At 42.5% G+C, this 18,453-nt stretch overlaps 1 long non-coding RNA gene across 1 annotated transcript in view; it reads left to right on the forward strand.

Annotated features, from left to right (window-relative positions):
- Positions 1-18,073, forward strand: part of LOC148139915 (uncharacterized) — a 133,290-nt gene extending 115,217 nt beyond the window's left edge. Inside the window, exons 4-6 of the long non-coding RNA XR_015753234.1 lie at positions 1,277-1,437; positions 1,553-1,679; positions 17,911-18,073. This is a non-coding gene — a long non-coding RNA (uncharacterized LOC148139915). The remainder of the gene's footprint in view (positions 1-1,276; positions 1,438-1,552; positions 1,680-17,910) is intronic.
- The last annotated feature ends 380 nt before the right edge of the window (positions 18,074-18,453 follow it).

An 18,453-nucleotide genomic window follows, 5' to 3' on the forward strand; every position in this document is an offset into this window, starting at 1 on the left:
CTGCCAGCACTAGTCAGTATTTTTGGGAGTACCTCAATCAATAGTATGTCTACACCAATAGCTCTTAAGTTAATGCACTGCTGCCACAAACTTTCTTTCACATATGTATGCCTTTCAGCTTTGGCTATCTCCCATACATACAAAAGATTGAAATATTTGCAGTACCTTTGGAACCCTTTAACTTAAAGCAGCCACTCATTAAAGGATGCATTGCCCTGATATTCCATAATTCCCCTATGGATATGTTCCTTGCATAAGTTTCAATATCTGTGTGGACTGCATTTAAATGAAATTCACAGGATGGCTTTTCAGGGTTTGGCTAAACCAGCCCATTAAACTGTTGCATTCAGTGGTCCCTTTATCTCTTGAATAAGTCTTAAAAAGGGAGTTTGTTGAAGCTCTGTTCTGGCCAAGGAGTCTCAGTAGATGGAAGCATATTTTGTGGAATTGGCCTTATATTGCATAGTACTATTTCAGGCAATTACACTTGGAATAAAACTATTTTAGATTTGAATAAATAAGCTTGAAGTTGAACAGCTAAATGTCAATTTTGGCGAGGTTCATGGCAGATTTCTTTCTGTGAACGCAAGGGAGATTCCTCATACTATTTTGCAAAACCCACTTCTTTACTGGTGTGCCAAGTCTCTACAATATCCAATCTATTTTCCCGCTTGCCAGAGGCATAAATATTTGCCACTCTCGGGGCATCCCAGTACTCTTGGCACCTGCACCACATTTAAATCATATCAGGTGAAGCATTGTCAGTTCTCTGCAGCCCTGCACAGTCCTTCCATCTGAAGATTGCTCAAGAGATGGTAGAAGAGGCAGGTTGTCCCCCTCAATTTGTCATCAGAGTCTTGGTGGTTCTGGTGAACAGGATGGTGCTAAGGAGGGCCATAATTTCCCCTCAGAACTGACTGGAAAGTGCCCGCCATAAAATCCTGCTGATGCAAGTTTGCCGCCAGCTCACTGCTGTTTCCACAATCTGGAGGAATGCTTATCAATGGTGGTTAATGACCTTCTTTTCTCTGTGAGGCTAAGTACCACCATCTTCTCTCAGCTACCTCCCACTAAGGTTCATAATCTACCACTCCTATTATTTCATGTAGCATCTTCTCTCACTTACTCTCAAACCCCAGGTGACTAAACCAAGATCCTTCTGTGCTACCTACCCTCTCACACTGGACACCTCACCACCTTTCCCTACCTGCACCAGCACTAACACCTGTACCTGATACTTTCATCTGATTCAAATCTTCCATTTGTCTTATTCCAGGAGAAAATGGCCCAAAATAGGGTAGAAAGAGCCAAGATGTGTGGTGAGAAGTCCAACATTGGCCTCCTTGCTGCCTTATGAAGAGAAGATACTTGCACTAGTTGGAGAAGATTGCAGTTGTTCATGTTCTAATGAAAAAACCTCCATGCCCCAGCAAGCAAGTAAGAATTATTCTTCATTGTTGTATTGCTCTCCCATTACTGCTTCTGTGAATGTACTTGGAACATGCCTAAGCTTTGATTCCTTTTTTTATGACTCTTTTTTTTTTGCCTGCAGCAGACATCTGTGGAATTTTCTCAGAAGGCAACCCCATGAGTCATGTCCTCCTCTCCCTCTGAGGAAGAAGTGATAGATTCCTCAGAGGATATACAGTACAACCTCAATTATCTGAATGAGATGGGCAGTGAGTATTTTGTTCAGATTAACTGATCTGATAGTATACAAGTGGTAACGTATGAGTGCCACTTATCCGTTCATGCCTTGGTCATCTGGCAATCCATGCCATAATGCCACTTAACTGATAACTGAATGCTGAGATGCCAGATGCCACTTTTATGGGACCTTGCGATCTTTAGACATTCGGAAATTTGGATAATTGATATTCAGATAATCAAAGTTGTAGTACTGCCAATACTGGATATTCCTAATGCTGCATGTTCCACCATCTCAGATGCTGACTTCTGGCTGGATTATTCAGAGCTTGGAGCCGGGAGTATTAGATGGTGAACACTTCACTTTCATGCCTCTGCAGCTGGCTGAGAGAGAAATGTCCCAGGTCGTTGGCACTCAGAGGATTTTCCAAGACCAGGCAGCTGCTTAGCCCCAGGCAGGAGAGAACACCATGGTGCTGGCAATTAACAACTGCATACAAATTTGCAAGCCAGCACAGAAGCAGCAGGAAGGTTTTATTTGAGAAAGAAAGTATTGACACTAGAGGCAGTGCAGAGGAGGTTCACCAGGTTGTTTCCAGAGTTGAGAAGGTTGGCTTATGATGTGAGATTGAGTTAAAAATCACACAACACCAGGTTATAATCCAACAGGTTTAATTGGAAGCACTAGCTTTCGGAGCATTGCTCCTTCACCAGGTGGTTGGATTGAGTATATTCATTGGAAATTAGAAGAATGAGGGGGATTCTTATAGAAACATAAAATTATGAAGGGAATAGATAAGATAGAAGCAGGGAGGTACTTTCCACTGTTGAAACTAGTACAAGGGGGCATAGCCTCAAAATGAGGGGAAGCAGATTTAGGACTGAGTTGAGGGGAAGTTCTTCACTCAAAAGGCTACGAATCTAAAATCCCCTTCCCAGAGAAGCAGCTGAGGCTACCTCATTGAAAGTTTTAAGGCAGAGATAGATAAATCTTTGAATAGTAAAGCAATTAAGGGTTATGGTGACTGGGCAGGTAAGTGGAACTGAGTCCACAAAAAGAACAGCCATGATCTTATTGAATGGCAGAGCAGGCTTGGGTCCAGATGGCCTACTATGTTCTTGTGTTTGTCAGAGATACTGGGTAAATTAACTAAAAAATTGGCAGATGCCACCAATGCTATTTGTATTTTGTTGCCTCTGGATGTGATTGCTTGGCTGATTCCATAATAGATTCAATGTTATGGTCTGGAATCTGTGGGACTGCATGATGTGGATCATAATATGTGTGAATACCAAGACTAATAATGGAAGGCCCTTCTGTATCAACAATCTAAAAGGTTTTGGATATTGACCAAAATATAAAGGTTCATTGGCATTATCTGTCTTCAATGTCAATGCACAGGATGTCTGATACATTATAAACAATCAGCTTGTCATCTTGTTGACTGGAGTACATTGTGTCACTTTCCTGAGTACATCCCTTGTAAGATGCATAAAGGGTTGATATTTGCATATTTATCAGTATCAATCTCAGCGCACAGCACATGGGTTGCCCATTCATTTTGCAGTGTATCACTTGGTTAGAAGTAAAAGCTTCAACTTTCCTGAGATGTCCATATGTTTAGCCAATATTATTAACATTATGCATTGTTTTGTGGGTCTATATATAGTGACATTGCAAATACATCTTGGGCTTCAGTGATTTCTTGGATTCCATGGATGGAAGTTTAGAATAGCCCTTGAGATTTTTCCTTTGTTGAATTTTCTTCACAAGTTGCCATAGACAATTGTTTACACTTTGGATTTCTCTGGACAATTGGATTTCTTACACATTTTCCTGCAGTGCCCACTTGTAGAACGTATTTTTCATGTATCACAAAATGCTTCATACTCTGAAACAAAATTTTGATGCTTCACTGGCCTTGTTGATAACTCCAATAGCTTCATAAGCCTTTAAGTTAAATTGGCTTTGTTAAAATCGCTCTCATACCTTTGCATCAATATCTGCGATCAATTATTCCATCTTTACTTTGTTAGCATGTCATGAACTGAACCTTTGTATCCTGAAGTTCACTCAAACTTTAAATTACTTTTTAAAATCTGGAAAATTTTGTCAGGATCATGTAGTCATCATTAGAAACACTGGATGATTTGACTCTTCTTTATATTTCTTTGCCTGCAAAATAATTCTTTCTTTGAGTAACTGGACTTCTGATGGACTGTCAGTGGAATACCAATCCATGTTCATATATTATTTCCAACAGTTTCAATTGTTCTACTATCACAGACTTACACATTGTTTGGTTCTGTGTTTAATGACAATTACTGTTACCTGTATACATATAACCAACTCACTGAAAATAAATACTATATTGACTCCATTGCACTGAGTGGGAGTAACTAAAAATGAGGATCTTTATGCTGGAGCATTGCATGTTATTATCTTAAAGGTACATTCACTGGCCAGTATGCAAGAACGAGACAATGTCCATAATTATATCCTGCACATACTCATTCTCATCTTCCTTCATTTCGTCATATTAACATTTTGGTTCCTTACTACCTCAATGCAATGAAATAACTACCTCTTAAATGCACCCACACCTTTAGCCTCAAACGTTCAACGTTGAAGTAAGTTCTATATTCTTACTATTCCTGGAGTAACCATGTATCTCCTAATTTTTTAATTTATTTATTATTATTTTACACTCTGGAACTTGGTATTGGATTCCCCAAAAGTGGAAAAGCTCTTAGTTTATCTCTTCAATACATAATTTTAGAGATACCAGTCTGGTTTTAATACCTTGAGCTTTCACTTGCATATCTCAATTAAAAATATGCATGCTTGCTTTAATATAATTTTAATATATGTCTCAAAATGGTTTGGTAGAGAGGGACACTCAAAAGAATTTAAACAAACAGGTTTGCAAGCTTAGATTAATTGCTGTCATTTGAAGTATGTTGTAATCGAAATGCAAAGATTCAAGTACTTTGACTGGATGGATGTAAGAACCAAAATGTTTGTAAGTGGTCAATTAGGCAGATATAGTATCAGTTATAGCACTCACCAGGCCATATACCATGATCAGTCAATCACATACTCATCTTGCATTGATCATTTCTGCTGGATATTCTCGAGACACTTATGATTTTTATCCGTACTCTTTACACCAAAGTGTCACTACTGAGAGATAAAGCTATATATGAGCTAAATAGTTTTTGCAGAAACATCCAAGATGCTGAAAGGGCATTGAAAGATTGTTTCACATGGTTTGGGAATATGGACCATGCCAAACAGTTTCAAGTTAAGGAGCCAATCATTTAGGACTGAGGAGACATCCCTTCACTCAAAACTACCTGAATCTCTGTAATTCTCCAGCTCATCACACTGTTTAGGCAGGAGAGTGGAGTTGAAGCCCAGGATCGGCCATGGTTAAAGGCATCTCATGCATTTACCAATAATATATCCTAGAAAGCATGGCTAAAAGCAATCCTGATTATTGATCATTATAGGTTAATCCTAGTGATTAATCTTTGTGAAGTATTTGCAATATGAAGTGTTAGTAGCAGCCTTTAAAAGGTCACCTGTTATCAAATACATTCCAAAGTTGTCACAGGTGCATAAGGAGCTGCATCCTCTTTCATTAAACTGTAAGTATGTTAGAACATGCTCTTATGTGAAATGTTGTCACCATTGTTAGCTTCTTCCCAGGTACAAAGTGTGCTAGGCTGTTCACATATTGAATTGAAAGTGTCATATCAGAACACAGCTGAATCTATTAATCAGAGTTTCCATTTAGTCAATGTCCAAACTCATCCATGATCATCACTACTCCATCTTACAAGTGTTTGTCAGATAACCTGAAAGCTGCCAGAATGCCTACCTCCTGCTTCATTCCAAGCATTGAATTGCCTTACAGGGATAGGTGCTAGGAGACAAGGGCTATCTCTTTCATGGCTGAAGGTTCCTTTATTTAATCCGTGGCTGAGGCCTAGCATAAATACAGTGCAGCCCATTCATTCTCCATTTTGGAACAGTTGATAATTCTCCTCAAAATAAAATTAATTTGTTTGGGGAGAATTGCAGTCCAGTCCAGACAGAGTGAGCCAATGCCTATTAAGGTGATCAGGCTGCAAGCAATATTCATGTTACCTGCTCATCACTATGATTGTGGCACAACATCTTGTGAGAAATATGGTGCAGACTAGCTAACCAGCAGGGGGTCTTTGTGGTTTGTATGTAATTAGCAATTACAGCTACTCTACACTTCTTAAAGATAGTATCATAAAAGGACAATTGCAAACATACTGTAGCTGCTGTGCAATTGTCTGTGGATGTTTTTCAGAAGAATAATAAAATATCAATAGAGCAACAGGCCAAGAGAAGGCTACCAGGTTCTCTTGGTATTGTGCTTCAAGAAGGGAAGAGAGAGATTATGTTAACTAGCAGCACACACCATTGCACTTCACTGCTGCTTAATCTCAGGATAGCCGGTTCATCTTTTTCAGTGATGTAAAGCATGCAACTAGCATAGTGGAGAAACTCAGCAGGTCTGGCAGCATCTGTGGGGAGAAAGCAGAGTCAACATTTTGAGTCCAGTGATCCTTCTTCAGAACTTGTCTTAGTGTTTCAAAATTTCAGCATCTGCAGTTCTTTGTTTTATTTAAGTTAGCATTGTTTCCTTTCTATCTTTGTTTTTAGTTGTTCTTAATCTCAGATCAAATCTCAGAACTCCCATATGCCATTAGCATGACTTTCAATAGTTACTTGAGTACTCATTACTTTTAGAATTTCAGAAAGGATCATCTAGTATCATTTGAGCAAAATGATGTTGTATGATCTGGTACCAAACTTCAGTTTCATGTTTATACTTGTGGACTTTGTTCTCTTTCTGATCCAAATGTTTGTGTGAATTTGTTTTCTCTGTGAACTGTCACGATCAGACATTTTGTAAAATTGTACAGTTCTGAGATAGGGGTGCTTTGGTTTCATTTCCTTCTCATTCAACCTGTTGCTGTGCCTTTGATAACTCCTTTACCATCTTCTTTATACTTGGTAGTGTGGATGAGCAGAGGGATCTTGGTGTCCATGTACACAGATCTCTGAAAGTTGCCACCCAGGTAAATAGTGCGGTGAGGAAGGCATATGGCGTACTGGCTTTTATTGGTAGAGGAATTGAGTTCCGGAGTCCTGAGGTCATGATGCAGTTGTATAAGACTCTGGTACGGCCGCATCTGGAATATTGTGTGCAGTTTTGGTCGCCATACTATAGGAAGGATGTGGAGGCATTGGAACGGGTGCAGAGGAGGTTTACCAGGATGTTGCCTGGTATGAAAGGAAAATCGTATGAGGAAAGACTGAGGCACTTGGGGCTGTTTTCACTAGAGAAAAGAAGGTTTAGGGGTGACTTGATTGAGGTGTACAAGATGATTAGGGGGTTAGATAGGGTCGACAGTATGAACCTTTTCCCGCGTATTGAGTCGGGTATTACAAGGGGGCATAGCTTTAAATTAAGGGGGGGTAGATATAGGACTGATGTTAGGGGTAGGTTCTTCACTCAGCGAGTCGTTAGTTCATGGAATGCCCTGCCAGTAACAGTGGTGGACTCTCCCTCTTTATGGGCATTTAAGAGGGCATTGGATAGGTATATGGAGGATAGTGGGTTAGTGTAGTTTAGATGGGCTTGGATCGGCGCAACATCGAGGGCCCAAGGGCCTGTACTGCGCTGTATTCTTCTATGTTCTATGTTCTATGTTCTATGTTCTATGTTCTTTCTTTGATCTTTTCCCAGTGAGTGGGTTTTCCAAAAACTCTGAAGGTTGATGAATATTCAAGATAGTTCCTTCTGTCTGTGAACTTGTTGGCATCTGCAGCTCCTGCACATGGTTCTATCTTCTGGTGCGCATTTAGCTTTGCTACTTTGCATTGACCCTAATGCTTTTTTTCATTTATTCATTCATGAGATGTGGATGGCGCTGGCTAGCTAGCACTTATTACCTATCCCTTCTTGTCCTCAATGTTGGTGGTGAGCCACCATCTTGAAACACCTCAATCCATGTGGTAAGTTTGCTGACACTGATGTTCTAATCATGATTGCTCAGTGCACATGTTCATCAATTATTGCTGCTAACTGCACATGTTCACAATATTAATCCACTTTATTAAAAAGTTTAAAATAGAACTTCTATTTTGTTTAATACTTCTCTGACCCGATATATGTCTTGACTAATATGTTATCATTACTTGGTATTTGTCACTCCGTGTTAACCTATAGTTATGAGATATATTTCTTTTTGCTTAATTGAATGTCAGCCATTTGTTATGCTCTGACAATGTCCACAGGTTTGGATATTGTGTCCTTTCGAATCTAATCTTTTTCTGCTTCCGGCTGTGCAGAGCTCCAAATGATTGTACAGTACTGTGTCTTTAAATTTACATCTGTCTGCATTTTTCAGTTTGTTTTGTAATTGTCAACGGGCTCATATGATTCTGCTTCAGGCCTTGAAAATCATAATGGCTGATGCAGTAATTTGATTTTGGCTGGAAGTCTTTCAAAGATTTTCTCTGGGTTTTTTGATATTATCTTTGCCGCAGACATTAAACAAATCTAACAAAAGATTGTCAGTGTCTCTTTACTCTTCACTGGTGCCTTTTAGAAAGCTGCTGAATAACAGCGTGCACTTCTGTTGAAAATTCTCAAATTCCAATACAGTATCAGGGTCCCAATTCATCATAGGCTGGAGTTGTGTGTTCATTGTTTCAGTAGCCTGAAATAACTCCAAACAGGCAGGTATTCTGTTACCAAGTCGCCCCTTATTTACATGTGCACGGTATGTAGACTCTGAAGTCCACATCTGAAGAATCACCCTAGTGAACTTTCTCTTGCTTCCAATGGAAATATATCTATTTTTATATATCAGGTTTATTATAACCTTCAAATGCCTTTGTAAAGCATAGAGCATCATTTGTAACATTTTCAGCATTCTAAAATAAAATGGGTTTTTCCTTTATATGCAACCAGTTAACTTTAAGCATATCTTTTAAAGTTTCCCATCAGCAGCCAAATCAGGTGCAATAAAAATGTAAGCTCAATGTTTGATTAAAATTAGGTTGACCCCAGAGTTCCTTAGTGGTTAACAGTCATCTAAACAGGAGGCTACAATCCTGTTGTGTCCAAGCTTGGCCTGTCAATGCACAGTTCCAAAACACAGTTTTTTCTCTTTTAAATGGATTCCTTTATACAAAGGGAGGTAATATTAAAGGCCATCATAAAGGCCAGTGGTCGGCACATGTGAGCAAATAGAGATGAAAAAGATGACTTGCATTTTTATATTTTTTTATATTTGTTCATGAAATGTAGCATCACTGGTTAAGCCATCACTTATTGCCCATCCCTAATTACCCAGATAGCAGTTAGAGGTCAATCGCATTGCAGTGGCCTCGCATCACATGCAAGCCAGGCCAAGTAAAGACTGCAGATTTCCTTTATTACAAAATATTATTGAACCAGATTTTTTTTGACAATCATTAGATTAGCTTTTTATTCCAGATTTCTATTGAATTTATTTTATATATTGGTTAATGGGGTATGGATATTACTAGGTCCCCTTTCCCCACCTTACCCAGTTCCAAATTTCCAGCTCAGCACTGTCCCCATGACTTGTCCTACCTGCCTATCTTCTTTTCCACCTATCCACTCCACCCTCCTCCCTGAGCTATCACCTTAATCCCCTCCCCCACTCACCTATTGTACTCTATGCTACTTTCTCCCCACCCCCACCCTCCTCTCACTTATCTCTTCACCCTTCAGGCACTCTGCCTGTATTCCTGATGAAGGGCTTTTGCCCGAAACATTGATTTTACTGCTCCTCGGATGCTGCCTGAACTGCTGTGCTTTTCCAGTACCACTAATCCAGAATCTGGTTTCCAGCATCTGCAGTCATTGTTTTTACCTAGTTGATTTTAACCCTATTGCGAATCCTCTTGCAAGGATGCCTGCATTGAAGAATGATTCGGAGATGCCGGTGTTGGACTGGGGTGTACAAAGTTAAAAATCACACAACAGGTTATAGTCCAACAGGTTTAATTGGAAGCACACTAGCTTTTGGAGCGACAAACAGACAATCAATTTTTCAATGTATAATTTCAGTTATATCACACTGCAAATTTTTGCTATAAATTCTGTGTTACGATCGAGCCCTCCACTATCACCTGATGAAGGGGGTTGCTCCGAAAGCTAGTGTGCTTCCAATTAAACCTGTTGGACTATAACCTGGTGTTGTGTGATTTTTAACTTTGCCTTAAAGAAGTTTTCCTCCTCTCTCTACAAGAATCTCAGGGAGTCCCTCGCCCATTGCAACACCCAAGTCATTTCCTCTTCCCTGAAGCTCTTCAACCATGTCCTGAAACAGATTCGCTACTACAGCCACATTTGCTTCCTCAGTGCCTGCCTCCGTAACCAACTCATCCCACACGGATTCCAGACCACCTTTAAACTAGCAGAGTTCAGAACCGAACAGGGCAAACAGTACAGACTACAGATTCAAAAACACCAGCAACGGTTCTCCTTCAAGATCCTCTGCTCCACGCTCACAGCAATGAGCCGTCACCTAACCTCTCTACAGTCAGGGCTGCCTCAGCTGAGGGCCACACTCTCTCAGAACTGCAAAGAACCCCTCCTTTACTATATCCCCAGGAGAATTCATACTCTCAACAAACAGTATTTCGACTCCATCTCAAACATCAAAAACTGTAAGTACAACAAACTTTTATCTACCCACCTCCATAACCAGCACTCCTCAAACATTCCAGTAGATTCCCCCAGCCTCTGGAACTGCTTGGACGCCATTAGCCATGCGGCTGGTGCAGCTACCATCCCCATGCTGATTGATGCCATCACTTCTGCCCCCATCATGGCTGCTTCCACAGCCACTTCCGCCCCTCACAATTCCTCATACATCACATGTGACATCACTTCCCCCTCACATCATCGCTGATGTCACGCGCTCAATGACTTCCGCCCTCCCCCCCACTGCCGTGTTTGCCACCACTTCCGGCCCCACCAATGCCATCACCTGCATTCTGCTGACACGCCCCCCACAGATCCCACTGGCACCATCCCCACCCGCAAGAACCCTAAGGGGATCACCACCCCGCTCATGACTCCACCCCCATTCCCCCTAACACCATGCCACTCCAGTTACGGGGTCCACCCCCACTCCCAGTTCCATACCCTCACCAGATCCCAGCTCCCAGCCCTGCTGAGGTTTCAGCATCCCTCCAGACCTCCCCCTCACTGAGGACGAACGATCAGTCCTCAGCAAAGGACTCACCTTCATCCCCCTCTGCCCACGCGTCAATGAATTTAATACACGCCATGACGTCGAACACTTCTTCCTCCGCCTCCGAGCCTACTTTTACAATCAGGACCCCTTCGCCCACCTCCAACACACTCCATCCACCTGGACACCCCGTGCTGGCCTATTACCCGCCTATAAACCTATATTACCCACTGGCCTATAAACCTCTTCATTTCCAACTGCTGCCGGGACATTAACTGCCTCAACCTGTCTACCCCCCTCCCCTACTCCAACCTCTCACCCTCACAACGCGCAGCCCTCCAATCCTGACCGCACCATCAAGCCAGCAGATAAAGAGTGCACAGTGGTAGTCTGGCGCATTGACCTCTACACCGCTGAAGTCAGACGCCAACTCAAGGACACAGCTTCCTACCGCCCCCTCAACCATGACCCTACCTCCCATCACCAAACCATCTCCCAGACCATATAGAACTTCATCACCTCAGGAGATCTCCCACCCACAGCTTCCAACCTCATAGTCTGGGAACCCCGCACTGCCCGGTTCTACCTCCTTCCCAAGATCCACAAGCCAAACTACCCTGGTCGACCCATTGTCTCAGCATGCTCCTGCCCCACTGAACTCATCTCTACCTACCTCGACACTGTCCTATCCCCCCTAGTCCAGGAACTCCCCACATATGTTCAAGACACCACCCATGCCCTCCACCTCCTCCAAGACTTCCGTTTCCCTGGCCCCCAACGCCTCATCTTCACCATGGATATCCAGTCCCTCTACACCTTCATCCTCCATGAACAGGGCCTCCATGCCCTCCGTTTCTTCCTCTCCCAATATCCCCAACAGTACCCTTCCACCGACACTCTTATTCGTTTGGCCGAACTAGTCCTCACCCTTAACAATTTCTCCTTCGAATCCTCCCACTTCCTCCAGACCAAAGGTGCAGCCATGGGCACCCGTATGGGCCCCAGCTATGCCTGTCTCTTTGTTGATTACGTAGAACAGTCCATCTTCCATAATTACACCGGCACCACTACCCACCTCTTCCTCCGCTACAGTGATGACTGCATTGGCGCTACCTCGTGCTCCCGGGAGGAGGTTGAGCAATTCATCAACTTCACCAACACATTCCACCCTGACCTTAAATTTACCTAGACCATCTCCATCTCCATTAATGACGACCGACTTGACACTGACATTTTTTACAAACCCACCGACTCCCACAGCTAACTGGATTACACCTCTTCCCACCCTACCTCCTGCAAAAATGCCATCCCGTATTCCCAATTCCTCTGCCTCCGGCATATCTGCTCGCAGGAGGACCAGTTCCACCACAGAACACACCAGATGGCCTCCTTCTTTAGAGAATGCAATTTCCCTTCCCACGTGGTTAAAGATGCCCTCCAACGCATCTCGTCCACATCCCGCACCTCCACCCTCAGACTCCACCCCTCCAACTGTAACAAGAATAGAACGCCCCTGGTGCTCACCTTCCACCCTACCAACCTTTGCATAAGCCAAATCATCTGCCGACATTTCCGTCACCTCCAAACAGATCCCATCACCTGGGGTATATTTCCCTCTCCACCCCTTTCCACCTTCCGCAAAGACCGTTCCCTCCGTGACTACCTGGTCAGGTCCATGCCCCCCTACAACCCACCCTCCCGTCCTGGCACCTTCCCCACAGGAATTGCAAAATCTGCGCTCACACCTCCTCCCTCACCTCCATCCAAGGCCCTAAAGGAGCCTTCCACATCCATCAAAGTTTTAATTGCACATCCACCAATATCATTTATTGTATCCGTTGCTCCCGATGCAGTCTCCTCTACATTGGGGAGACTGGACGCCTCCTAGCAGAGCACTTTAGGGAACATCTCTGGGACACCCGCACCAATCAACTCCACCGCCCCGTGGCCCAACATTTCAACTCCCCCTCCCACTCTGCCGAGGACATGGAGGTCCTGGGCCTCCTTCACCGCCACTCCCTCACCACCTGACGCCTAGAGGAAGAACGCCTCATCTTCTACCTCGGAACACTTCAACCTCAGGGCATCAATGTGGACTTCAACAGTTTCCTCAATTCCCCTTCCCCCACCTCACCCCAGTTCCAAACTTCAGCTCAGCACTGTCCCCATGACTTGTCCTACCTGCCTATCTTCTTTTCCACCTATCCACTCCACCCTCCTCCCTGACCTATCACCTTCATCCCCACCCCCACTCACCTATTGTACTCTATGCTACTTTCTCCCCACCCCCACCCTCCTCTCACTTATCTCTCCACCCTTAAGGCACTCTACCTGTATTCCTGATGAACGGCTTTTGCCCGAAACATTGATTTTACTGCTCCTCGGATGCTGCCTGAACTGCTGTGTTTTTCCAGCACCACTAATCCAGAATATGGATATTACCATCTTGGCCCATACCCACAGAATATATGATGAGTTGCTTCCTTGAACCACTGCTATCCTTAGAGAGTGGGCTCACCAACTGTATTGTTAAAAAGGAAACTTCAGGATTTTGACCTAGCAACAGGGGAATAGAAAGAATGGTGATATGGCTCCCTGACACGAAGCTGTGAGGCTTGAATGGAAAGTTGCAGGTGGTGGTATTTCTATGCATCTGCTGACCTTGTCCTTCGAGAAGGTAGAGTTCAAGGGTTTGAAGATGTTGTTGGAACAACTTTGGTAAGTTACTGCAGAGCATCTTTAAAATTGTGCACTCTGCTGCAATTATGCATCAGTGGTGAAGGAAGTGAATGTTGAAGGTAGTTTATAAAGTGCTAATCAAATGATCAGCTTTGTCCTGAATTATGTCAAACTTCCTGAGTGTTATTGGAGCTTTACTCATTCAACCAAGTGGAATGTATTCTATCACACTCCTGACTTGTACTTTGTTAATGGTGGACAGGAAATAAGAGGTGGGAGATGAGATACTTGCTGCAGAATTCCTAACCACTATGCTGCTCCTTTAGCCTCAATATTTATACTGTTTGTCCACTTCAGTTTCTGCCATGTAGGTACATTCAGTTATAGTAATGCCATAGATTGTCAAGAGGCAATGGTTGGATTCTCTCTTTCTGGAGTTCATCATTGTCTGGCACTTCATTGGCATGAACGTTACTTGCCATTTGTTAGCCCAAGGCTAGATGTTGTTCAGCTCTTGCTGCAAAGATGGATTGTTTCAGGATGTGAGGTATCATGATCAGTGCTGAACACGGTGCTTTCATCATTATGCCTCCCAACTTATGATGGAAGGAAGGCCATTGAAAAAGCAGGTGAAGATGGTTTGACTGAAGAAACTATCTTGATAACTGCTACAGTGATATTCTGGGATTGAGATGAAGATTTGTTCAACAAGCACCTGCCTTTTTGCTAGGTAGGACTCCTATCAACAGAGAGTTTTCCCCTTATTCCCATTGAGTCTAATTTTACTCAGGCTCTTTGATGCTATTCTCAGTCAAATGCTGTCTTGATATGAAGGGTAGTCATTCTTGCCACATCTCTGGAATTCCTCCCTTTGTCCATGTTTAGATCAAGGCTGTAATCAGGTGAGGATTGTAGTGGCACTAGCAGAACCCAAATTGAGAGTCAATGAACAAGGTATTCGGTTGCAAATGCTGCTTAATATCATTGTTGATTACCCTTCCTGTGACTTTGTTGATGATGAAGAGCAGACTGACAGGGCGTTATTTTCCTGGGTTTGATTTTTCCTACTTTTTATGGACAGGATATAACTGGATATAACATTTTCCACATTGTCAGGCAGATACCAGTATTGTACCTCTACTGGAACAGCTTGGCCAGGAGTGTGGCTACCTCTGGAATACAAGTCTTCAGTATTATTGTTGGAATGATGTCAGAGCCCATAGCCTCTCCAGATCCTTCAACAATTCCTTGATATTACATCGAGTAAACTCAATTAGTTGAAGACTGGTGTCTATCATGGATACTCATTTGGAGACTGAGATTATTATTTAGCACTTCTGGCTGACATGGATGCAAACATGTATAAATATGTATAAATATGCTGGGCTCCCCCATAATTGAGGATGGGATATTTGTGTAGCATCTGTCTCCTATTCTTGTTTAGTTGCCCAGCACAGTTCACAACTGGGTGTGGCGGAGTGGCTGAGGTTAGATTCAACTCATTTGTATTGGTCTCGTTTACTTCTGTCTGTTGCATTCTGCTTCTGTTGTTTGGCATGAAAGCAGTCCTGTATTGTAGCCTCACAATTCTGGCACCTTATCGTTTTGGTATGCATGGTGTTGGTCTTGCAGGTCCTCCTGCACTCTTAATTCATCAAAGGTTAATCTTCTGGCCTTATCAGAATAGTGGAAAGAGGGATATACTGGACAAAAAGTTCACAAATTGTATTAGATTAGATTACATTACAGTGTGGAAACAGGCCCTTCGGCCCAACAAGTCCACACTGACCCACCGAAGCGCAACCCACCCATACCCCTTACCTAACACTATGGGCAATTTAGCATGGCCAATTCACCTGACCTGCAGGTCTTTGGACTGTGGGAGGAAACCGGAGCACCCGGAGGAAACCCACGCAGACACGGGGAGAACATTCTGCTGCTGCCGCTGGATCACTCCATGTCATGAATTTGCTAAATCAGTCTACAATGGGGTTTTTCTTAATGTGAAGAATTGACTTTGTCTCCACAAGGTCTGTGTTGATCAGTCATGATACTGTCATGGATTGACACATTTGTGAAAGAATATTGGTGAGGATGGGACCGAGTAGATTTTTCCCTCTTGTTGGTTCCCTCACCGATTGTCACTGACCTAGTCTGGCAGCTATATCCAATGATGTCCCCATCCAAAGTACAGGTTTTGCCTTGCCACCTGTAGTGCTTCCTCCAAGTTTATTCAACATGGAACAGTACTCATTCCTCAGCTAAAAGAAGGCATTAGGTGGTAGCAGCAGGTTTCCTTGGCCGTATTTGACCATATTTGAGAAGATTTTGTGGTGTCCAGGGTCAATTTTGAAGACTCCCAGGGCAACACCTTCACAACTATATATAATGGTGCTGCCATCTCTGCTGGATCTCAGGTGGACGGAGCGCAACTGTGGATGGTGGTGTCTGCTGCAAAGTCATATCATGGAATTGTACCTTACAGACAGTGCTAGTTGCTGTTTGACTAGTCTGTGGGACAGCCTTACCAATTTAACCATAATTCCCAGATCCTGGTAAGTACGACTTTGCGGGGACATTAGGTCTGTGTTTGCCATGGTCATATGCAGAGCCTCGTTCAGTGCCAGGTGGTTTGCCTGGTTTCATTCCTTTCACCATTTGCCATGGTGGAACTTGACCCAATGTCCCCAGAATATTAACCTGGAGTTCTGGATTAATAGTGCAGTATATCCCCACTCATCATGATCTTGGGATGTTCCAATGCACTTTACAGGCCATGCTGTGCCTTTTTTTAAAAAGTTTTTATTGTTATAATTATAGGAAACATGTCAGCACTGTCCCATAAACCACAACATGATAATGGCCAACTATTGGCAGAGCAATATACATTGCTCAAGACACTGGGGATTTCCCTGCTCTTCCTTGAAATATTTTTGTAGGGTTTTATGCATCCACACAAGTGAGCTGATGGAATCTCAGATTAATGACGAATCCAAAAAATAGCACCTCCTATAGTGCAGCACTCATTTGGCATTCCTAGTCTTTATAAAGAAATTCCTGGAATGGAAATTGAGTCCACAGTTATCTGACTTAGTTCACTCACTACAGTAGTACCATATGACTACATCAAGCATACTCAATTTGAGTGGCTCGCATCACGGGAATGAAATTTGATGTGTTTTTAACCATTGTCAAAATGTTTTTAGTGAATAACAACAACATTTGTAGCACAATACCTGCTTTTTCAAATAATATGCACTTGTTTGAATAGGTGAATAAGTTCTTTTTAAGGAAAGTGGCTTCTGGAAGGGAACTTTACAATTAGCTCACGTAGCTCAATTCATCCAATCTGAGTGAAGGATTAATGCTTTTATTAAATAATTGTTTGCAAAAACATCAAATTATATGGTGATACAAGAGACCAAAACTGTCCATGCTGCCTTTTATGCTCCACTCAAATGTATTTTTGTCATTTTTTGTAACCTCCTTTACTTTTCTCTGTCATGCAATATCCTACTTCCCCTTTTTTTATTCATTCATGGAATGAAGGTGTCACTGCCTATGCCAATATTAACAGCTCCTTCCTAATTACCCAGAAGGCATTTGAGAGTCAACCACATTTCTGTGGGTCTGGAGTCACCTGTAGGCCAGATGAGTTAAGGATGTCAGTTTCCTTCCCTAAAGGGCATTAGTAAATTAGTTTTTTTTTTCCTGACAATCGACTCATGGGCAATATTAGACTCTTAATTCCAGATATTTGTTGAATTCAAATTCCACCATGTGTAGTAGTGGGATTCAAACCCAGGTCCCTTCTCACCATCTCAGAGTAAAGAACTTCCTTTTGGATTTACTATTTGACTTATTTGGTGACTAGCTTATCTTGATGGTCTCTAGTTTTGCACTTCCCCACTAGTGGGAACCCTCTCTCTGCATCAACTTTATCAAAACTCAACATACATTTACAGGATACAGGGACATTTTGCGGTCATTCATGCCTATTAAAATGGCCATCGGTTACCAAGTATTTGCTTATGGCTATGGCTCATGGCACTTTGAGAGTAATTACTCCAAGCAAGGGGGATAATAGGGTATGTAATATCTAATTTCTCAGTGAAGCACTGAGACCTTCTGAATGTTTTTGTGTTCGCCATTACGAATAAATTGCAAACCAACCTTAAATATATCTTTTTTTGCCTTGCTGTAACTTCAGATCTATCAACTTCAGGTTGTCTGTGGATAGCCTCATTGGTGTAACTTGTGGAAAAGTCAAGTTGAATCACTTTCGTATAATTTTTTTTCCAGAGTTGCGACAGAGGATGGTGACTATTTTCCATGGTCTTGACGTCATACTGAACTGGCCACAAGAAATCTGTATATCAACTTACATCCAGCTTCTGTCTTCAAACAGTGCTTTTCAATATTACAAGAGCACTGGTAGGAATGTTTACATTCTAGGTTTAGAAAGTTTGAAAATAGAATGTCAATAAAGCTTTGCACCAGCATGTGTTATTCTCTCTAAGACCTTGAACTGTTGAAAAATAGACAGCAGGGGTCTCACACCCTTCAACTTTAGTGCCTTCATGAGTCAACTTAAAGTATGACTCCTGAGCTGTGCAGCCATCTCACATCAACCTATACCCAAAGGTTTTGCTTCAATGAAAACGTGACAATTGAAATGGTACCTCTCATCCACAAGCAGCAACACAAAAACAATAGTGTCAACCTGTTCCTTGATTTTGCCATACCCTGTAAGTGTTTTGGATTGGGAATACCAATTGTTGGTGATGTGGGCTTCATAACCTACAAGAGAAGATAAAGTCAGGATGGGCTTATAGTGCATCAAGT

Source organism: Chiloscyllium plagiosum, unplaced genomic scaffold, assembly GCF_037043375.1.
Source record: "Chiloscyllium plagiosum isolate Xiang-an unplaced genomic scaffold, Cpla_swu_hap1 HiC_scaffold_36, whole genome shotgun sequence".
In the NCBI taxonomy this organism is placed as follows: domain Eukaryota; kingdom Metazoa; phylum Chordata; class Chondrichthyes; order Orectolobiformes; family Hemiscylliidae; genus Chiloscyllium; species Chiloscyllium plagiosum.